At 36.7% G+C, this 24,898-nt stretch overlaps 1 protein-coding gene across 2 annotated transcripts in view; it reads right to left on the reverse strand.

Annotated features, from left to right (window-relative positions):
• Nucleotides 1-24,898, reverse strand: part of LOC123240626 (neurotrimin-like) — a 1,333,520-nt gene that overhangs the window by 669,650 nt on the left and 638,972 nt on the right. The gene's annotated exons all lie outside the window — the stretch shown is intronic.

Here is a 24,898-nt window from a genome sequence, read left to right on the forward strand (position 1 = left end):
ATGGTGCTGATACCTAAGCCAGGAAGAACAACAACCAAGAAAGAAAACCATAAGCCAACTTCATTAATTAATATAGATGCAAAATTATAAATAAAACACTAGCAAGGAGATTGCACCAATATACCATAAGGATCATTTACTACAACCAGGTTGAATTTATACCAAGAATGCAGGGCTGTTTTAATATTAGAAAAACTATCAGCATAATTGATCATATCAATAACAAAACTTACAGATATTACATGATTATCTCAATAGATCAGAAAAAGTCTTTGATGAAATACAATACCCATTCATCTTAAAAACACTAGAAAGCATAGGAATAAATGGATTGTTCCTTAAGATGATAAGTGACATCTATCTAAAACATTCAGCAAGTATCTGCAATTTGGATAAGTTAGAAGACTTCCAAATGAAATCAGGGGTGCAGTAAGGATGCTCATTATCACCACTATTATTTAATATTGTCCTAGAAATGCTAGCTTTAGCAATAAGGGAAAAGTTAATATGATAGTGTACTTAGAGAATCAATGAAAAAACTAGTTGAAAAAATTAATCACTTTAGTAAAGTTGCAGGACAGAAAATAAATCCCACAGAAATCATTAACATTTCTATCTCTTATCAGCAAAGTTGAGATAGAAAGAGGAATTCCATTTAAAATAACTCTAGACAATATAAAATACTTCAAAATCTATTTGCCAAGACAAACACAGGAATTATATGAACACAATTACAAAGCATTTTTCACACAAATTAAGTTAGATCTAAATAATTGAATAAATATTAATTGGTCATTGATAGGCCAAGCTAACATAATAAAAATGATAATTCTATTTAAATTAATTTACTCATTCAGTGCCATACCAAACTACCCAAAATTTTTATCGGACTAGAAAAGAATAACCAGATTCATCTGGAAGAATAAAAGATCAAGAATATCAAGAGAATTAATAAAATTAAATTTGAAGGAAGGTTGTTTAGCAACACCAGGTCTCTATCTGTACTATAAAGCAGTAATCATCTAAAAAGTCTTGTACTGGCTAAAAAATAGAATGCTGGATCACTGGAATAGATTAGATACATGGGTAAATGACTTTAGAAATCTGGTGTTTGATAAACCCAGACACCTCAATTTCTGGGATAACAACTCACTATTTGACAGAAAGTGTTAGGAAAACTGTAAAACAGTCTGGCAGAAACTAGGTATAGATCAATATCTCACATCCTGTACCAATATAAGGTCAAAATGAATATGTTATTTAGACATAAAAGATAATACAATGAATAAATTAGGAGAACATAGAATAGTTTACTTGGCAGATCTATGAAGACGGAAAGAATTTATGACAAAACAAGAGATAGAGAACATGATAAGGTGTAAAATGAACAATTTTTATTATATCAGATTAAATAGTTTTACAAACAAAACCAATGTAACCAAAATTAGAAGGGAAACAACAAACTGGAGGGAAATTTTTATAACAAATTTCTCTGCTAAAGATTTAATTTCTTAAATGTGTAGAGAACTAAGTCAAATTCATAAGAATACAAGTTATTCCCTAATTGACAAAAGGTCAAAAGATATGAACAAGCAGTGTTTAGATGAAGAAATAAAAACTCTTAACAATCATGAAAAAAATGCTCTAAGCATTCTTGATAAGAGAAATGCAAATTAAAAAGAACTTTAAGGTACCATCTCACACACATTAGATTGTTCAGCATGCCAATAAAGGAAAGTAGTAAATGTCTGAGGCAATGTGGCAAAATTGGGACACTAATGCATTGTTGGTGGAGTTGTGAAGTGATCCAACCATTATGTAGGGTAATTTGAAACTATGAGAAAAGGCCTATAAAACTGTGCATACCCTTTGATTCTTTAATACTATTACTAGGTCTGTATACCCAAAGGATCATAAAAAATAGAAAGGACCTACTTGTACAAAAATATTTAAAGTGGCTCTTTTTGTGGTGGCAAAGAATTGGAAATTGAGGGAATGTCCATTAATTGGAAAATGGCTAAACAAATTGTGTCATATGATGGTGATAGAATACTATTGTGCTATAAGAAACAATGACAAGGGTGATTTCAGAAAAAAACTGGAAAGAACTGAATGAACTGATGCAAAGTGAAATAAGTAGAAACTGGAGAACATTGTATATAGTAACAAATAATGCATGATGGTCATCTCTAAAAGATTTAAGTACTGTTTGAAATACAATGATCCATGATAATTCTGAAGGACTTATGACAAAGAATCTATTTCCAGAGAAAGAATTTTACATGGAGTCAGAATGAAGATCAAAACAACATTTTTTTCACATTAGCTTATTGATGTTTATTTTAGCATTTTGGTTTTATATGAGTATAAAATGTGGAATTTTGTTTCCACCAATGTGGAAGTTTGCTTTGCCTGATAATACATTTATAACCTAGATTAAATTGCTTACCAGACTTTGTTGGCGAGAGGGAAGGAAGATGATCATTTGTATCTTATAACTTCAGAAAACACATGTTGAAAATTGGTATTGCATGAATTGGGAAAATAAAATATCTTTTAAAAAATAAAGGCAGTTCTAAACAATAGGAGAGCTATGCATTGCTCATGGGTAGGCTAAGTCAATATAATAAAAATGACAATTCTAATTTATTTATTCCATTACATAACAAACTTCCAAAAAAAATCCTGTAGAGCTAGAAAAATATAATAAAATTAAACAGGAAGGATCAAAGTTCAATAATATCAAAAGAATCAGTAAAAAAAATTGAAGGAAAGTTGCCTGGCAGTACCAGCTCTCAAATTGTATTACAAAATGCTAATTACTTAAATAATCCAATACTGGCTAAGAAACTGAGAGATGGATCAAGGAAACAGATTAGGTACATAATGATATAGTAATAAGTGATCACAGTAATCTAATGTTTGATAAACAAAAAGATCCAAAGTTTGGGTGCAAATACTCACCATTTGAAAAAAATTTGTGTGAAAGCTGATGTGGAGTTAGACCAATTACTAACATTGCATACCAAAATAAGGTCAAAATGAGTGTATGATTCAGGCATAAAGGATGATATCATAAGCAAATTAGGGAAGCATGGAAAATTTTATCTATAAGGCCTATGGATAAGGGAAGAGTTGATGACCCAAGAAGATAAATAAGAAATAAAATGGATAATTTCAATTACATGAACTTAAAAGGTTTTACCCAAATATAACTAATGTGGTCCAAATTAGCAGGAAAATGAACAGGTTAGGGCAAAGAATGTACAGCAAGTTTTGCTGAGAAAAGTTTCTTTAATCAGTTATATAGGAAGCTGAATAAAATTTATTAAAAAAAGAACCATTTTCCAATTGATAAATAATAAAAGGATATGAATAGGCAGTTTTCAGAGGAAGAAATTAAACTATCAATAAACACATTAAAATGCTCTAAATCACGGCTGGTTAGAAAAATGCAAATTAAAACAACTCCATGATACCACATCAGATCTACTAGATTGACCTAAGATGACAGAAAAGGAAGATGATCTATGCTGAAAAGGATATAGATTGGGAGACACTGGTGCATTATTGGAGGAGTTGTGAACTGGTCCAAACATTAGAGAATAATTTGGAATTCTGATGGAAGGGCTATAAAACTGTGAATGCTCTTGACCCAGAAAAACCCCTCTTAGGTCTATGTTCCGAAGAAATAAAAGGAAAAAAGGACCCATATATATGTACAAAATGTATAAAAACATTTATTGCAGCTTTTTGTATTGTCAAAAGATTTAGTAATTGATGGGATTCCTGTTAATTGGGGAATGGCTGAAAAAGTTATGGTATATGATTCTGATGAAACACTAATGTGCTATAAGAAAAGATGAAAAGAATAGTTTCAGAACAAACTGAGAAGGCTTGTAGGAATTGACACAAAGGAAGTAAACAGAATCAGGAAAACTTTGTACATAGTAACAACAATCTTGAATGGTGATCAAATGTGAAAGACTTAGCTGCTCTGATTATTATAATTATCTAAGATATTTCCAAGGAACCACGATGAAAAATGCTATCCACCTCAAGAGAGAGATCTTATGAACTTTGAGTACAGATTAAAATATACTTTTCTCACTTTGTTTCTTGTTTTTTGTTTTGTTTTGTTTTGCTTTGTTTTTATAATATGACTTACATCGAAGTATTTCACATGACTTCACCTGCATAATTGATATCATGTTGCTTGCTTTCTCAGTGGGTGAAGGTAGATGTGAAGGATGGAGAGAATTTGGAACTTAATTTTTTTTAAAGAATGTTAAAATGCAAATAAATAAATAAATGAAAATAAGCAAAGAGGAAATTTTAAAAATTAATATGGAAAGCAAGTAACCTAATAAAATCTGGTTTCCTTTGCATCAGGAGTAAAAGCATGGAAAAAACCCAACTTCATCTGTATATATTCATAAGTTAATATGCTTATTATGTAGTGCTGTTGAAATGAAAATGGTATTGGTGACATCAGGAAAATATAGGGTGCATAAACAGGAGAGCTAAAGAGCAAATAGATCCTATAAATTTTATAATGTAGGAGAGATCAATTCAAGAAAATATATCTGTTGAAAAATGCTTTTTTGAAAATTATTATTAAATCAGGTACTGATTTTTGTCACCAAGACAGCCTCTTTGTAACTGTCTTCTTCACAGACTGAAAGAAGGATATTGTTAGGGAGGGAGGAGGGTAGAGAGGCAGGGATGTTAATCTTAGTTTGCTTATAGTAATTTTATGCCAGGCCTTTATTGACCTGACATTCCTAGCCAAGTCTGATGCCACAGAATGACCTGTTGACCTTGTATACCACCTCAGTTTGAATATTGATCTTGGCTACTCTGCTCATTAATACTATTCTCTTCATCTGCCACTCCCTACCCTGAGGAATTTTAATTAATTCATTCTTTTGTGCATTTCTTTAAAAGGTGAATTGAATGCAGTGACCCTACACTTAGACCCTTAGGCTATTAAGAGTTGAGAGGGATTTTATTCAGTATCTAGCTCAGCCTCTCATTCTTCATTTAAGGAAACTGAGGCCTAGAAAGTTTGGCCTTTTCCATAGTTGTAAAGCTAATTACTAGTTCTCTTGATTCTTAGTTAATAATAATAATTGACGTAGATAGATAGATATAGATAGGGAGATACATAAATAGAAAGATACATAGATACAAAGAAAAAAAGGAGAAAGAAAGGAAAAAAGAAAGGAGAAAGAAAGGAAAGTGAGAAAAAGAAAGTGAGAGAAAGAGATGATAGATTTATATATGTATTATATATAGTAAAATCTCTTTCTCTACATATTAAACATATATTTCATACAGACAAGTATGTTATATACCTTATCTCATTTGAATCTCACAATAAGTCCATGAGGTAGGTATATATACTATTATTCCAATTTTACAGATGAGAAGACTGAGACCCAGAGAGATTAAGTCACTTAAAAATGGTGGTACAGCTATAAAACATGTGAAGAAAGATTCATGCCTATGTATTCCTGATTTCAGGCTCAGTATGCATTCCCTACCCCACAAAAGTTAAGTATTTTTGCTACTACACCATATTTCAGAAACTTACTGTCCTCTTAAGCAAGAAGTGCACAATTCTTCCTACTCTACCCATTTGATTTGTCTTTTCAGTGATCATATGCAAAGAGAAATTATACTTCCAAATCACAGCCACTATCTCTACCTGACTCAAGTGTTAAAAGGAAAATTCATTGAACTTTTACCCTGATTAACAAGGCAAAACTCAGGACAAAGAGAATTAAATGGAATTTATTAAAAATACTTCAAAGTAGCAACATGTTGAGAGGCTGATTACTCAAGATCAGCAAGTGACTTTAAGATGGGGCCAAGTTTTTATTAGTAATTTCTTTGAAGAGATCAAGACAATTCGGCAAAGACAAAATCAGAAAAAAGAGGCTGGGCGTTTGCATTTCAGTTTCTCCCCAGTGTGAGAGTACATGAAGACTTACAGGTATGGAAATGGCATGACCACCCAATATCAGGTAATACAAAGCTGCAGTTTGAATGATTACTCCCTCCAATATTGATTAACAAGCAGGTCTAGGAACAACAGGTCATGGATCAACATAACTTTTAATATAAAGGATGGTAGATGGATTCGTGGGTTTAGAGACTGGACAACTTGGATTTCTCTTCAGGTATTCCCTTACTGGGTGATGCTGTGAGGGTAATTTAACATTTCTGAACTTCTTTCCTATTGTTAGGATGTGGGATGGGACAAAAAGAACCAGAAGAAGGCCATTGGTGACAATTATTGACAGTTGGGACCAGAGAGAGAATTCTGGGTAATTCTCTGGAGGAGGAGGGAGAGGAAGGACTTCCAGTAGAGGACTGAGAGAGAGAGGGAGGAGGATGACATCTCAACTCGAATCCAGTCCTGAGGGCTTCCTGAAGATCTTTCTTTGGACATTGAAACCCCTATTCCCTGGTCATCCATTGCTTCTCACTCAGCAAGACTTCAATAAACGAGTTAGCTAAGTGTCTGTACTCCATTTTGGGAGCCATCTCTTAGGCTCCTTCCCCCATTACCCAATCTTGCTGAAAGACCCTTTCTGGTGTAACTTACAATTATAGAAAAGGATAGAAATAGAAACAGAAGAAGAAGGGACAAGGGGGGAGATGCTTAGGAGTGGGAACCCCAAAGGTTCCCACTCGAGTGATGGACCCCATAGAAATAGAGAAGAGGGCACGCCAAAATCCCTCTGCCCTTCACCCCTTTCCCCAATCCCTATATTGATATTAATAAAAGACATTCATTAGTCAGATAGCGTTGCAGAGTGCCTGAGAGACAGAGGGAGGGGAATCACAGCTTGGTCTAGCTGCCTCCATCTTGAAGCCAGACCACCTGCTTTGAAGTTGACTGACCTCAGGGGAGGCTTGCATGAACCCCACCCTCATTCAGTATCAGATTGGGTCCTCCATGTTTTGAGGATTATTTAGGTATTAGTTTATATATAGTTAATGTGGACCTAGCAGGAAGGGCTGGAGAATTCCACATGGAATGGGGAAGCAGGAAGTTGCTTGCATTCTCTGAGAGGGACTCCATGGTGGGAGTTATAAGCAGTAACTGATTCCCTGGGATCCTGGAGTGTGGAGAAGGTTGGAAGCAGAGGACATCTATCCTGCACAACAGCTCTGAGTAGGGAGTGATCTGCGATCTGGTTGGTGGACAGCTTGTAGGCTCCTCTCGGTACTGGGCTGATTTGGACCATCAGTTCTGGAGGAGTTGTTTCCTGGCATCCTGAAAACATCTCTGGACTCTACTGAGAGGATTCCCACTCCAGTACTGTTATTCTCTGGGCCCTGCCTGGTTTAGGTCTTAGTTTAGGGTAGTCAAGTCCTTCTCCTGCCCCTGTGGTTTTCCCTTAGCTTGTAAGTGTAGAATCCCAATTCCCATCCTTTATTATTGTTTCCCTCAATTAAACTGTTATAAACTTTTACCTTTTGCCTGCTGGTTCCATAGGGCCTTGCCTAAGTGAGCTGAGAGACTGTTGGGCCTAACTGCCATTCCTGTTGAAAGTTAGCTCCTTGGCAGTAAAACCTGGTCTCCCTATCCTTTTCGGTCCTGATGAACTAACATTCCTGTTTCTCTCACCCCAGTGTGAACCCACAAATAATAATAGTTAACATCCCTCCAATCCTCCACTATACCCAACTCATTTTATAGAGAAGCCTCGTCCCCAACTCCTGTGGGGCAGCATGACCATCCAGGTCACCCAGTTTCGGGGTGACACCCTCTCCAAGTCTTGGCAGTGTATATTTGGCAGGAGGGGAGAGCTAGAAGAGAGTCTTACCTCATAGATTTTCTCTATCTCCCCTCCATCCCTAACATTCCTCAATAGAAGAAGTTTGGTCTCAATGACTTCTAAAGAACAATCTACCTCTAAAATATATACTGCTCTGTTGACACTGGAGAATCATCCAAACTTTATATATAAAATGTCTCAGAATAATGCTTAACAGTGTAATCATGGTCAAAATTAGTCAGTATAACCAGTTTTTGGCACATGCCTAGATCATCTAAGATAGATTATCCAAGGTAGAACACAACAAAGATTTTTTATTTGCCTCCCTGTGGTTGGGACCAACTTCTTTTCATTGGTCAGCTTTAAAACTAATCTATCTGGACCATTATTGTCTCTGAATGTTTCTGTCTCTTTGTGTCTGTCATTTTGTCTCTCTTTTTCTCTATATATATATTTTCTAATTCTATCTCCTCCTCCTATCTGCGCCTATGCCTTTCTCACTGTCATTCATCCACAACAGGTGACAAAATCTAATAAACAGGGAGCAGACTGAGAGCCATCTTTTTCCCCCCAGGCCATATGGCTCCTTAAAAATGGGCTTGGGTTTTTGGTTTATTTAGTCTTTTTTCAGTTCTAGGTGCAGAGAGTAGAGACTTGAATCAAGAGCTTGAGTCAGTGAGACCATGGGACCTAGGATTCTAGGTCATATGTGGCAGCCAGATCAACAGAAAAGCCCTGAGAACCAAGTTCCTGAATTGAAAGGTGTTTGGGTGGGGGCCTGTTTCAGATTTGAATTTGGTGGGACTAATGCTATGTAGGTATGAAGTTAAGCTGTGAATCTTGAGAATGAGGTTCTATAGCAGGGAAATAAGTATGGATTTGTTCTTGCTGTGTCTTTGAAATAAATATTCCTTCGTAAAAAATAATCTGTTTCCTAGTTAAATGAAACTGGGGTGCTTGAACCCATATATTAGGGGTATACAATGTGTATGCTGTAGCAAATGACAGAGAATTACAACCATCCCAACCCTTCAGAGTACTGGAGAATCCTAGGGGATGGGGTAAAGCACAATTGACACTTCCCAGATAGTAGTTATTGTATACTAATGAATAAGAAAATCAGACAGACAGATAATAAGCAAATGTTGAACATTTGTTGTTAACCAAAGCACACAGGAATACTCTCAATGTGAACTTTAATGAGGTATGAAAACCACTAAATATAAATTTAATAGTCAAATTACCTCTCAATTAGGTAATTTAGGGTGTTTTCATTATTATTTAAAATTGGCTAGTTCCTAAGGCTAATAATTTATGTAAATGAAGCCTAATTGTAACATATACAAAGCATCTCTTATACGTACAACTCATACTATCAAGATTATGAACTCCTCAGGGACAAGGACTACATTTTCTGTCTTTTTAAATTCCCTATATCATCTAATAGAGGTTTCTACATATGATCAGGATTTTTTACAGATGCCAAATAAATATATTATTGACCAACAGAACCAGTATGGTCTCATAACTTAAGAGCTAAAACTTCAGACTTCCTCACTTGTAGTCAGTGTAAGAGGAGGAAGGGCAAGGAAAGAATTATGAGGTGGAGAATTATTATTCTCCCCCAGTTTTACAGGTGGAGAAATCAACTTATATAGTTGCATAATGACTTCCATAGAGCCAGACAGGGCTGGTTTAATATCTAGAACAAAATTTCTTTCACCCCCTTTGGAAAGTGGCAACAAACATATTGCGATATCCAGAAAGAAGACTCATTGGGTTTTTTATCAAAGAGCACAAAAGTTAAAGTCAAAGAGAACTGGGTTTTTGCCAATAATATCTTAGAGCATTTTGGTATACAAGCATGAATGTTTCATGGACTGCCACTAGTTTTCTGTAATAGCATCCATCTGTGACCTTCCCCATTGTTTTGCAGAGAACCAAAGGCTGCATTATTATTGATATTATCAGATCTAAAGAAAAGTGACTTTCATGGGATAGAGAATGAGAATAGTCAGGGTTTCAATTGGCAATCGTTTAACCTTATTAGAAGAGAAGAGGCAGATCAAGTATTTAGACAGTAATAAAAGAAACTCTCACTTGAGTGTTACAGTGAGACAAATATCCCTTTTTTTTCTGGTGGATTGTGATTAAATGACTTATACAGATGAAATCCTGATGAGGAAAAAGAGAAGTTATTAGAATTTTGTGGAATCAAAAGGGAAATATTAAGGATGTTTTGTGTTTTCATAGCACCTAACTTTGTGAAGCTCATAAACTCTTGCCTTCATTATCGCACTCAATTTCATTGTGTCTTGGTGCAGCGTATATGCATAGTGGATTTTTTAAGATACAAAGATAATAAGAGAGAGGGGCTAACCAGAAGTCACAGTGATAGAGATCAGTCTGATAAAACTCTCATTTTTACTTTTTTGACTGATAGTTCTTTAAAATAATAATAAGGCCAAAAGCTTCTTTCTGCCAAAATATGCAGGCAGTGTCCACAAAATCTGACAGTTTGACTTCGGTCTTCTAATCCCAAATGATATTTTTTTGCACTCACATTCCTATTTTCTTTTCAGTATATTCAACTTGTCTTCCAACCCCATTATTCAACAAAAAGCCTCTCTCTAATATTACCAACGATTTTCAAACTGCTAAATCTACTGACTTTTCTCTAGTTCTCATCTATCTTGAACTCTTTGAAACTTTAGATACTATACAATTTTTGTTTGACCTTCATTTTGAAGAGGACCAATAATATCACAGAGTAATGTCTTGACTTGCATGCAAATTTAATTTAAGTGAGGCAGTTGCACAAAGTCATTGGCCTTACTATCTCTTCAGAGTCGTAGAAGTCCAATGGCAAGACAAAAGTCAAGATGACTAGTGATGGCTCAGGATGCTCTGGGTAACATTGGTTTCTTTGACGTCTAACCAAGCTCTAAGTGCTCCATAGCATTTGCTTTCACCACATTCATGGGTCATTGGAACAAATTATGCATCTGCCCCTTCTAATGGGGGACATCTTCACAAGCTTGAGGTCAGCATTCTCCTGACTCACCAATGGGTTTGAAGCCTCTCAGATGCCCTCAACCTAGTTCAGCCTGTCTAGATGGATAGTTTTTCCTAGACAGTGACTGCTGCCATGCTATAGTTTCTTGGAGCCACAGGCGAGAGTTGGATGAAATGTAGACACCAAAGGTCATTGAGCAGCAATATTGGGTTAATGATTGTATCAATTCTGTTTCTAAATCCCCCACCACCTCAAATACTCCCTAGTTTACAGTAGGTACTTAATAAATACTCGTTATTGATTAATTTAGCATTGTTGACCTTGATTTCTCCCTGGATAGACAATTCTTTGACTTCTATGACACTGCTCACTATTGGTAATCTCCTTCAACCTATAATTATCATTTGTTGTCCTGAATGCCCATAGGTCTATCAAAATAAACATACATTGAATACAATTCATTATATTTTCCATCTCAAACTCAGTCCTCCTCCAAGTTTCCTCATTTCAGTTGATGACACTACCACTCTTCTTGTTAGTATGGTTCATAAATTCAGAGTAATGCTTAAATCTTTCTTTTTTTCCTCACCCTTCATATCAGATCAATTGTCAGGTCATGTCACCTATAGCTCCACAATATCCCTCACATTTATATCCTTCTCTCTTCTTACACAGCATCTACTCAAGTTCTAATTCTATGACCCTTGTCTTCAATGATAAAATATTAAATCCTCATCCTAGAAAGGAAAACTTTCTTATATATGGCTCTTCCTTATTTTTCTCATCTGATTTTAAGCCACCAGGTGGCAAGATGGATAGAGTGCTGAACACCAATTCAGGAAAAACTGAGTACAAAGTAGGACTCAGGTGTTCACTAGAAGTGTCACCGATACCTGCCTCAGTTGACTTATCTGTAAAATGGGGGCAATAATACCTTCTACTTCCCAGGATTATTTGAGAATCAAGGGAGATGACGTAAAGAACTTTATAAATCTTTAATCGCTCAATATCAATCAAACTATATTATTGTAAATAGTATTACAAAATAAATACCCGATCATTTCATATTGCTTTTCTTCACACACTTTCTCTTTATTAATTTCATTAAAGAGAATTTAACTATTTTCTTCTTAAGTGTTCATAATAAAAAAATTTCTGCCTATCACCTTACCTTTGTATACATTTTCCACAATGCTTAGGATGTACTTCCTCCTCACCTTTGTATTGTGGAAATTATAGTTAACTTCATGGCTTAACTAAGGTACCTATTTCCATGTGAGTCTTTGCTTGATTTCTTCCCAGGTATTAATTAATATGCACTCTTAAATTCACTTTACATGATTCTATTGGTATTTTAATTTCCTTACTTGTATACATATTGTATCTTCCAAGTAGAAATGTAAGGGCAAGAATAATTTCATTTCTATCTTTGTATTTCAAGCCCTTAGCCCTGGGTCTTGTACTTAGTTGATGTTTTATGAATCCTTCCTGAATGGTATTGAAAACACAAGAAATGGGGATAAGCTTTACAGAACATAAAAGAGGGATGAATCCCCAAGACCTAGGAAGAATTTTTAGACAACAAAGGTCTTCCATTCAAAACAAAAACAAAAACAAAAAACTTAAAAGCACATTTTTTTTCTGGATTATCCTTTAAGATATTAGGGAAATATGTAATGGATGATTCAATTTTTGAGTTGGAAAATGCATTAAGAACATAATTATCCAAGGCTCTCATTAGATAAAAGACAGAAAAGGAAACTGATAAAGTAAAATTCTGGTGCTAACTCAAGATGGATTTTGCTAGATTCTTAGTTCTGGTAACAAGGAAAGAGAGTGGATAATATTTTAAAATGATAACTAGTGATTACATAGAGCTTTAGTGTTTACAATATGTTTTATCCAAAATAAAAATAATTATTAAATGTGTCATCTCATTTGATCTTCACAATCATCATGTATATTCTATTTTTTAATCATTTTACAGATGAGGACACTGAGGCAGACAGAATTGAAGCAACTTGCTCACAATCATTACACCTAGTAAGTGTTTGTAGTGCGATTTGAATGTCAGTCTTCTTGACTTTTGAGATCCAACATTTTATATACTGCATCACCTAGCTGCTGCCTAGTTTATTTCCATGGCTTCTAAATGTTGGTCACAATATTAATCTTGATTTATAAATTGTATGTGATTTCTTCAATATAGAAAAATACATTATAGGATAAAGACCTGCATTTGATCCTCTCAGGATATGCTAGATACTAAAACAATTGTTTAATCTCCTTGGAAGTACAAGAAATGGAGTAAAGTCCCTTTCAGATTTATTTTTAAAATGCTTATCTGTCCTTTGTATCAAACTGAGGCCACAGGCTCCAAACTCATGTGATATTTGTCAATTGTTATTATGGAATTGTGTTGATTGGTGTGATATATTGCACCAGAAGATGATTTTTACTTATTTCCAGGCATTTTTTTTTCTTCTCATATAATGCAATGAATTTTTGTCTCAAACACTTACTGGTGGTTCATCTGTGGTTGGCTGCAAGAGTGACAGCATGTATCGGGAACTGAATCACTGGTCCATGAATGGAGGTGATGTTCTGCCTCTGCTATACGTTATCCCAGCCCCTCCTATTTCTTCTTGTCCCTTCTAAATCTGCCTCAAAATAGCACTATTGAGTTACTGTAAATGCTCTGAAGTTGTGATCCTACAAATATATCCTATTTTCAGCTGTCTTTAAGCCAGTTAGAGAAGTCAACTCAGCTCAATCAACCTTATTGGAGAGTTTATTTATCTGTCTTCTTTCCCTACCAGGTCCCCCAAAAAGAAAGGAAAAAAGAGCAGATGAGATTCTCTATAATGATAATAGGGTTCTGGCAATAAGCATCACTCACAATTGATATTTCTTTCCACTGTCTCCAAACTACTTAACTAGCTTCAAGAGACCAACATACATAAAATCAGGCCTCTTGAATAGCAGACAGGTGGGTCTAAATCTAGCAAGACTGTGCCCTGGGCCCCATTTTCTTCTCCCTCTACACTATTTTTCTTGGTGATCTCATCAGCTCCTATGGATTCAATGATCATCTCTATGCTAATAATTCTCAAATCTACTTATCCAGCCCTAACTTCTCTGCTGATCTCTAGTCTCACACCTCCAACTACCTATTAAATATCTCAAATTAGATTTCCCATAGATATCTTAAACTCGACATGTCCAAAAATGAACTCATAAACCTTGCCCCCAAAACTCACTCTCCCTCCAAACTTCCTTACTACTGTTAAGAGCATCACCATTCACTCAGGCTCAGAGGCTTGCAACCTGGGTATCATTCTTGAGTCTTCATTCTCTCTCTCACCCACCATATTCCATCTGTTGCCAACTCTGGTTGATATTACCTCTGTAACATCTCCCAGATATGTTATCTTCTTTCTTTGGATAGTACTACCACCCTTGTGTAAGCACTCACTTCTTCATACTTAAACTATTAAAATAGCCCACTTGGTGGTTCTGCTTCTGTAAAGTCTCTCTCTACTTAAATCCACCCTGCACTCAGGCACCAAAAGGATTTTCCTAAAGAATAATTCCAAACATTTTATCTCATCCTACTCCGAAAAACCTCAGTGGCTTCCCTTTACCTCCAGTATCAAATATAAAATCTCTTGTTTGGTGTTCAAAGCCCTTTATAACCTAGACTCAACCCATGCTCCATCTACCTTCCTACACTACTTATGCTTTTTCATGCCTCTCCCACCCTCCTGTTGTATGATGTGATCCAGAGACACTGTCCTCTTTGCTATGCTCAAATAAGTCACTCCACCTCTTGGCTTGACTTAGCCCATTTTCACTGGCTGTTCTCTCATACCCAGAATGCTCTCCTTCCTCTTTGTCTCCTGGCTTCCTGCAAGCTAAAATCCTACCTTTTACTGGAAGTCTTTGCCAGTTCCCCTTAATTCCAGTGTCTTCTTTCTATTGATTATTTTCAGTCTGCCCTATATACTTTATTTGTACAAAGTTGTTTGCTCCTCCATTAAATTGTGAGTTCCTTGAGGGCAAAGACTACCTTTTGCCTTTCTTTGATCTCTAGCATTTAACACTGTGACTGCCACAAAAAAAGTCATTTAAAAACATAGCTTGGCCGGGGGTAGCTGGGTAGTTCAGTGGATTGAGAGCCAGGCCTAGAGACGGGAGGTCCTAGGTTCAAATCTGGCCTCAGACACTTCCCAGCTGTGTGACCCTGAGCAAGTCACTTAAACCTCTCTATGTCAGTTTTTTAAAATGTAAAATGAGCTGGAGAAGGAAATGGTAAACCATTCCACTATCTTTGTTAAGAAAATCCCAAATGGGGGACAGCTGGTTAGCTCAGTGGATTGAGAGCCAGACCTAGAGACAGGAGGTCCTAGGTTCAAATCTGGCCTCAGACACTTCCCAGCTGTATGACCCTGGGCAAGTCACTTGACCCCCATTGCCTAGCCCTTACCACTCTTCTGCCTTGGAACCAATACATAGTATTGACTCCAAGATGGAAGGTAAGGGTTTAAAAAAAAATATGTTGGCCAAATGATGAGGGAATAATTCTAATAATTCTATACATATATAGATAATATTTATACATATAAACATAATAATAATAATTATTATTATATTGTTTTGAATTGAAATCAATTTGAATCTAATCTATTTGAACTATTTTGATCTATTTGATTTGGGGATTACATGGGAGGTGGAGAATGACCATAGTAATGACTACAACAAAAACATGGGTTGTGGTGAAGGTGCTACAACTGCTTGATGTCAGTTATAGCTTTGGTTCTCAGGATGGGAGCTACTTTCTCAGCTTATGCCACCTCTGCTAGTAGGAGCATCTTCTCTTCTTCTTCAGTCAGTATTGCTGGAAGTCTGACATTTACAATGGTGGTCAGTGGCTGTGATGTGTAGCCTAGGGCATTGGGCAGTAGTTCTGGAGGTAGAGTTGCTGGATTAGGACTATAAGGCCATCTCCATGTGCCAAGAGACAAAGCCCACAGGGAATTTGATGCTTCACCTTCATATTCACCAAAGAGATGCTGAGCAAAGTGTCCTTGATTGCTCTATACACCATCTGAACCACTTGGTATTATCATTTGCCTTGCATTATACAGCAAGGGTGAATGGGCCTTACCATTTTCCCTGCTAATAGGCCCTCCAGAAACCCAGGGGTTGCCATTCATTCCAACACTGTATCTTCTGAAACAATTTGCCCTAACATTTACTTTGGAGCTTTATCTTTCGACATTGCCAGATGGTATCTGTTCTGCCATTGTACCATGATGAGACATTGGGCTTTTCCAACTGTCTTTTTTCCCACATATTTTGTCACCCCCCTAATTAAATTGTGATCTCTTTGAGAGAAGGGATTATTTCCCTTTTCTATTTTTTATTCCCAGCATTAATCCATACAAGATGCTTAAAGATTGTCATTCACTCATTTATTAATTTATCCTACTATAATAGAGTGGCTGGCCAATAGTGGCTCAATTCTTGGAGCAGGCTTGGATTCATATGTTCTGGTTAAATATATCATGCATAGAAATTTGCTAAATAGATCTTATTCAACATGTAGAGAATTCAGGGTGTACATCAGCCACAAGTGACTTAGTACATGTTTTGAAAAGTCATCCAATTGTCTCTAAACCAAGAAGGACTGATGATTCAGGAGAGGTTGAACTAGGAGGTTGCCAGCTAGGTTGAGTTAACTGATTAAATACTATATTAAGTAATCAAAAAGGCATTTATTAGATGTTTGTTGTGCCCCAAGTGCAATAATAGGTCCTGGGGATCCAAAACCCAAATCAAAGCAGACCCTTCTTTTAAAGAAATTACATTCTAATTGGTGAAAGGAAACAACATGTACTTATATGAATAAACAATATTCATCAAGTAAATACAAATGATTTGAGACTTTTGGGTGAGAAGGATCTGGAAGGGAATTAGCAATTTGCCCAAATCTTCTCTCATGTAACCTAAACTCTATTCTAATCTCCCCTCTTTCAACATTTAATTCAATAATCATTCATGAAGTACCATTGCAATTCAGTGTGCTTGCCTTTTTGAGATTAAGGGCATTTGTTCTGAACTCTCTCATGACCATCTCCTCCATGCCACAGAAGCTCTTTGTCCCTATTTAACCTTTGTTCCTTCATTTTGGGAAGTGAAATTGCCCTTCTGCTAGTCAAATTTAACCCCATCACTTGTGCCTTTGATTCCATCTCCTCTTGGATTCTCTTGGATCTCTTTCCATTGATTATACCTCTTCTCCCATATCCAATCTCTCCTCTACTGGCTCTTTCTTCTCCCCCTTCAAACACAACTCATGGTTCTTTAGCCTAACAACAATACAAAAGTTCAGAAACCAAAACCTTCCTTTGACCCTGCCTTAGGCTGTTACCCTATGTCTCTTCACTCTGTCACTATTGAACTTCTCCTCTCGACTCATTGCCTCTATTTCCTTATAACTCTTTTATTTAACTCCTGAGAATCTGTCTTCTTTTGTTCCTGTGACTCCGATGAAATAGGTCTCTCCAAGGTTATTAATGATCTCTTAATTGTCAAGTGTTATTTTTTTCTTTCTCTCAGTAGTCTTGACAGTACTATAGAATCTGACCTATTGACCACAGCATTTTTCTATTTCACCTTTCCAGTGCTCTTCTTACCTACCTTTCTCAGCCCCTTCTGCTGACTCCATTTCCTCCTCCTGTTATTTAAATATGGATATCCTTCCAGGCTTTATCCTGGGACCTCTTTTATTCTTAGTTTATACTCTTTCTCTTGGAAATCTCAATCACATACAAGTTTCCAATTACTGCCTCTGCAAATGAGTTTTGAAGGTTTCTCTCTAGCACTGATATAATTGGATCATAGATTTTAAGATAAAATATTTATAGGTAGAAAATACTCCAGAAACCATCTGGTCCAGGAACTTCATTTTACAGATCAGGAAGCTGAGGTCCCAAAAAATGAAGTGGTTTCTTCAAAGCATATACGTTAGCCGATAGCAGAGTCTAAATTCAAACCCAGGTCTTCTGAAGATCAACAATGATTTTTTGCACTATTTCCTGTTTAAGTTCTACTCCTATATCTTTAGATTCCTTTGTGATATCTCTACCTGAATTCCCTGATGCTCCTTTAGACATAATTTGACCAAACTTTTACCATATCAATTGCCCCCCAAAATTTTTATTCCAGCTTGACCATTTCTATTGATAGTGCCATCAGCTTCTCAATCATCAAGGAACAAACCTCAGAATTACTTTAGTTGTTTCTTATTTGTCACCTCTCATATTTATTAGGTTTCCAAGTCTTTGCAATTCTACCTCCATATTATATTTCCCTTATATCTTCTTCATCTTTACTCACACTGACACCATCCTAGTTAAGCATTATCTCTTTCTCTTTGACTTTTGGAATAAGATAGTAACTGGATGTCCTGCATCAAACACTTATCTTCTTCAATCCATTCTTCCAGAAACTGATTAAATTTCCTAATGAGCAGATCTTAAAGATACTTCCAAGCAATGACTCCCCATTGTCAGTAGGATAAGTTACAAAGAAAAAGCTTGAAGGAAGGGGAGAATATGATATTTATCTTAAGATACTTAAAGACCTGGTACCATTGATAAGGGATATACTTTTTAATATACCTTCAGAGGGTTAAGATAAGATTAGTGAATATAAGTTAATAGGAGACAGATTTAAGCCTAATATAGGAATTCAGTTCTAAGTGATTTGTTAAAAAAAATGGAATGGGTTGCCTTTGGAAATAAGTGAGTCTCAAAACTAGAAGTGTTTAGTGAGAGTTTATTGAAGAAGGGATATGTCATAAGACTAGCTAGCTTAAAAATTACATGAGGTGGGACTCTAGGTTTACCTTCCCCCAACCCAAATTATAGAAGTGCTTCAGGTCAAACTGTAAGCAAAGAAATTCCTCCTTTGCCCCCTTGCATTCTTGTTAATACTAACCCTAAAACATCAAAGACTCCTGATAAGATCCTGGATCTCAAAGAGAAGACCTTTCAGAGAATTATCCCCTTTGGATTCTCCCCTAAGTTTTGAGATGAATATAGATCTATATATTGTGGTTATGACCCATTTATCATCAGGTTGAAATCTAGGACATCTACCTATCCTCTAAGCCAGGGGTCAGCAACATATGGCTCTCGAGCCATATCTGGCTCTTTTGAGGGCCAGATATGGCTCTTTGTGCAGGAGCCATAAAGTCAATTTTTTTTTCAGATGCTGTTACAGGAGCGCGCACTGTGAGCACTGTACGGCTCTCACGAAATTACATTTTAAAAGATGTGGTGTTTATGGCTCTCATGGCCAAAAAGGTTGCCAACCCCTGCTCTAAGCTATACCCTATGTCTTCAGGACATAAGACACCTCTCTGATCCCTGTCAGATGACTCCAACCACCACCACCACTTTTGCCTGAATTCATACTCTCCTCAAATCACCTATCATCTGCTGTAAAGATTATAAAAAACCCAGAATTGATCCTTTTGTGGAGGCAGTTTTTTCCATCTATGCTGTCCTCCCAGCCACTTTGACATGACTTAATAAATTTCACTTTTTATTTTTAAGCTAAGTTATGGAGTCTTGCATTCTTGCAAAGGGTACCCATCTCAAACCCCAGGGGCTCACCTCAAGCCCCCCACAATATACAAACTCTAAGATTCTATGATTCTCTTAATGTGTTTTCTACCTTAATGTCATTTCCTGCTGCTGCTGAGATAAGGTTGAGAAAATGAGGATTTTGCCAAAGATTCTAGGTACATGGCATGCCAGAGGTGAACATGAAAACAGATAACTTTCAGTATTACCATTCCTAATTGATCTCTTAGATAGAACTGTTGGGACCCCCTCACACTCTCCTTTCCCAGATTTTTCTTTCTTCTCACTAAAAATCTCTCTACAGTATCCCTGATGATGTTTCACGAAGTTTGGGATACTATAGAGTTGAGTAAGATTCAGAAACCTCTACAGTTTATTTATCTTCTCTGGAGAGCTCAGAAATCACATCAGGACTAGGTCAAACTTGAACTTCCACCCCTATTTGGTATAGTCAGATCTCCTTAGCCAGGTCCTAGAAACTCACTCCTATCTACTAATCATTGGCCTGACAAACATACCTTGGACACTCCAAGAGACAAGGTGACTATTATAAATTAATCTCCTGGAATTTGATGGTCTACCTCAGTGATTCCCAAAGTGGGCGCCATTGCCCCCTGGTGGGTACTACATCCATCCAGGGATCCAGGCAGGGCAGTGATGGCCACAGGTACATTTGGGGGCGGTGAATAACTGTAAGGGGGTGGTAAATGTGACAAGGGGGTGCTAAGTAATATTTTTTATGGAAAGGGGGAGATAGTCCAAAAAAGTTTGGGAACCGCTGGTCTACTTTATAGCCTAGAATCAGTATAAAGGTACTGTCACTCCTCTCCTTCTTCATGACAATAAATAATAAAGTAATAATGATAATAGCATTCACAAGTTTACGTATTTAGAGGTTTTAAAGTGTGAAAAGCACTTTGCATGTGTTGTCTTATTTGATTCTTAAAAGAAACTTACAATGTGGGTATTATTATTATTATTATTATTATTGTTATTTAAAGATAGGGAAATAGAGAATTAGTGGTTAAGGAATTTTCCCAGGATCACATAATTAGTACGCACCTGAGAGATGATTCAAATTCAGGTCTTTCTGACTTGAAAGTCTAGTACTCTAAGCAATGCAAAGGAGACAAACCTTGCCTTCAAAACGTTTATATTCTAATGGACAAAAATCGATAAAGAGGAGTTGGGTGGACTACTATAGGTTTATAAATCAATATAGGGTAGCAAACAACTTCCAGATCCTTTCCAAACAAAAAAAAAATTACTCATTATCATGTGTCATAGAAGTTAGAGTCACATCAATGAAAAGAGCCTGAACCACTTGGACAAAGCCAACCTGCAGGATTATTCCCACTGACCCTTCTCTTTCTCTCTCTCCCCATATAACAAAGGCCAATGAACATGCTCTGCTATAATGCCTTGGCCCAATCAACCTACATCCTAGGTATGCCTATGGTTATAGACTGCTAATCTGGGGATTAGGAAAGCCTGAATTCAAATCCTATCTCTGATATTTGGTGTATAATTTTGGTGATCCATTTGACATCTCTGAGCCTTAGTTTACCATTTAGAAAAATGGGGGTATTTTATATGTAGCACCAAGTTCACAAAGCTGTTTTGAAGCTCAAATTACATAATTTGTATAAAGAGCTTTGGCATTATATGAATGTCAGTTATTATTAATCACTTAAAATGGGAAAAAAGAAAACATTCAGCTGAGGGTGCAGTAACACATTCATGCTGCCAATCTAAATATTCCACTAGTCATAATAGAAGCATATTAGCAGATGGTTCCAGTGCTTTCTTTTTAAGCAACAACAGCAGCACTGATTATGTCCATTGCTTAGCTCCTCCTGATTTTAAATAAACAGAACAATATTAGGAATTCCCAGCATAGCCCTCCTAGGTTCACAGGGTTCTCTAAAGACAACATGTTATTCATCTCTATGCATCTCTCAATTAAGGACAGTATGCAGATCACCCAGCTGGCAAATTACTATCCAAAATCTCAGAACTCTATTCACTCTTATAATCCATTTCACTCTACATTTATTAAGGTCCTACTATGTGCAAGCACTGTACTTGCCACTATGGATACAAAGATTAAATAGGGAAAAAAAACAAAGCTGTACCTGCTCTTAAGAAACACATTCAATCAGGAAAATGCAACATGTGACAGATAAATACACGATAATTTGAGGGGGGCAGTATTAACAAATTTTTGCAAAAAGAAAGGCTTTCTATAGGCGGTAGCCCATGAACTGAGGCTCAACTGTAATATAAAATAAAGATACATATATAAAACGCTTGTTAAATGCTTACTACGGGCACTGGGCTCAGTATTGTATAAGCAAGCAAGTAGGACAGGCCCTGCCTTTAAGAAGATTACATTCTGATAAGAGAAGAAAACACATAAAGGGGTTGGAGATGCTGCTCCATTCTTGGATGCATATACTTCATCAGGAAATTGGATAGAGGTCTGGATCCAGGAAAGACAAGGCTCACCTATTATGGCACAGGCTAGATCAGTGATGGGCAACCTTTTGAGCTTAGTGTGTCAAAATTAGCCAAAAAAACGAGCATAACTCGGGTGGTGTGTCACTTTGAGAAAAAAAAAACATAATTTCACAATATTTATAGTTTAAATAACAAAAATGTATAATTGTAATATATAACTATTTAATAAACCAAAATAGGAAAATTAATAAAGGTAGAATTGTCATCTATAATGCACAGAGTGTCTACACTACAAGACAGCAAATGTTTCATCCTCGGCATGCAGCCCCGTACTTCTCTGTATGTGGCCACATCGAAAAGGGCTACTACGTGTGTCAACTGACACATGTGTCATAGGTTTGCCTTCACCGGGCTAGATCCAGGAGAGGAGTCCATGTTTGTGGGGGAAGAAAGGGTGATGATGATGGCTGGACAGCAGATGGCATAGTTTGGAGATGGTCTGGGAATGAGGCTATAACATGGACCAGTGAACAAAATATGACAGCAGCTGGCCCTTAGGGAGAACTACATTATAATTGCAAATCCTTTGCAAAGTTGCTGTGTCACTATCACAAGCCATCATTTGGCATAAGTTCTCCATTCTCTCTCTCCCTCCCTCCCTCTCTCCCTCTCTCTCTCTCTCTCTCTCTCTCTCTCTCTCTCTCTCTCTCTCTCTCTCNTCTCTCTCTCTCTCTCTCTCTCTCTCTCTCTCTCTCTCTCTCTCTCTCTCTCTCTCTCTGTCTCTCTCTCTCTCTGTCTCTCTTTCTCTCTCTCTCCCTCTGCCCTCCCATTTTTGTCTCTCTCTCTTATGTCATCTTTCTTTTAAGACTTAAAATTTAAGTCTTTGCTCACACCTCACTTTCCTTCATAGGACCATTTCAGTTTAACTCCACCAAACTCAATAACTCTATATCCTCTTATTGCTTATAGACTATGAAGAGGCTAAAAGAACCAGAGATCATATAGACACTCTTAACTTGATAGATGAGGAAGTTGTTTCCCAGAAAATTAAAGTGAATTTTATATTTATGACTACATAGCTAGTTGGTATTGGATTCCAAAATGCTTGAATCCCATTTTGCTTGTCTCAATTCCCACTAAACTTTTTAAAATAGTCTTTTATTATTGTTCAGCCATTTTGGTCATGTCTGACTCTTCCTCACTCTTTTTGAGTTTTCTTGGCCATTTCTTTCTCTAGCTCATTTTGCAGATGAGGAAGCTGAGGCAAATAGGGTGAAGTGATTTGCCCAGGGTGCCTGAGGCCAGATTTGAAGTCATGTCTTCCTGACTCTAGATCTGGTGATCCATGCATTGCACTACCAACTTCCCAGTTTAAAGGGTTTAGATTTTATTAGTTTGTATTTGCTCATATATATTTTTTGTCTACCATTTTTATGTGTTTCCATTGTTTTCCCTGATTAAAATTTAGTATATATATAGAGAGATACATAAAGAGTTGAAAAGAAACTTAGAAGCTATCAAATCCGTCTCCTCTTATTCAATAAATGAGTCTGGATCCTAAAGAGATTGTTACTTCTCTGATGTCATATAGGCAGAAAGTGACAGGGGAATATTTGAACCCAAATATTTGATCATCTAGCTTGAGAGCAAGTACTCTTTCCCATATATCTTGGTGCCTCCCACATCAAGTATAAAACTGAATTTTACTCTGGTGTGAGGGCAGGGAAAATATCTGCTATTTATTTTGCATTTATCCACCACTACCTGGTATGTTGTCTTATGTACAGCTGACTTTTAATCTTCACTTTTGACTATCTTACCAACTGGATTCTAGAGCCTAGGTGATGGAGCAGACATTCCTAGATGGAGCTATCACTGAGCATGCTCAGAAGCATGTCTAGGAGTGAGCCAGCTCACAAGCGCAGCTGCACAGGAACCCAGGCGTGTTCCTTTCTACCTGACATAAAAATAAATAAATAAATGCAAAAAAAAAAAATCCAATCTCCGTTTGGAGGCACTAAATCCCCACTCCTTTCCAGATGGCTGGGAGATTTCTCCCAGGTGGTAAATATATTATTAAGAACTCATTTCACCGTGAAATTGACTATTCAAAACACAGACAGAAGTTAATATATTAGGACAACCTGTCTGAAAACTCGCGTTAGAGAAAATTTATTTTTGTTTAATATAAAACCTGGTATTATACACGACCTCCTCCAGCTCAGGCAGTTAAAGTCGTCTCCAGCTAGAACATGTGTTCCAATGTCATAGAGTCCTGAAACCAAGAGTCATATCTCCCTGTGTAGAGATGGCTATTATTTTTTCAGGAACAGAGCTTTAGATCATTGCAGGTAATGATGATGGGCCTTACAGAGCATAATACATCGTGCTCAGCTCCATGGTGACTTCTGCTGTCCAGGATCTAGGGCTTGGTTGAAAAAAAACTTGGCTTAGTTCCATTTATTATGGTCTGTCATCACACTTCAAAGTTGATGACTAGGGCAAAAGGAAGGCATGATACTTCCTTCAGAGTCAGTAAGTGGCATATCCCAAGTCTTCTAAAACCATCCACATTCAAAAAAAGGAAGAAAATGTGTTATCCATTGAGAACTCAACTTGGAACTCATGTTAAACAAGATAAATTTCCTTTTCTGCAGTATAGTTTTACTTTCTTTAGTTTAAGCAATTTTGTATTCTTTAGCTTTAAAAACTTCCCTCTCATGCAATAAACAGGCAATCTAGCTCTGATTTTGCCACTTCCTACTGGAAACAAGTCACTTGAAACCTCTGTTTCTTCATCTGTAAAAGCTGGTTAGGGGGGCGTCAAAAGGATACAACTTGTTCTCCTTCTCTCACGGTTTTTTTTTCACCAAAATTTTAGTTTAATTTCAAAGAACAAATCTTTCTCTCTCTCTCTCTCTCTCTCTCTCTCTCTCTCTCTCTCTCTCTCTCTCTCTCTCTCTCTCTCTCTCTCT

Source organism: Gracilinanus agilis, chromosome 3 (genome assembly GCF_016433145.1).
Source record: "Gracilinanus agilis isolate LMUSP501 chromosome 3, AgileGrace, whole genome shotgun sequence".
NCBI lineage: Eukaryota > Metazoa > Chordata > Mammalia > Didelphimorphia > Didelphidae > Gracilinanus > Gracilinanus agilis.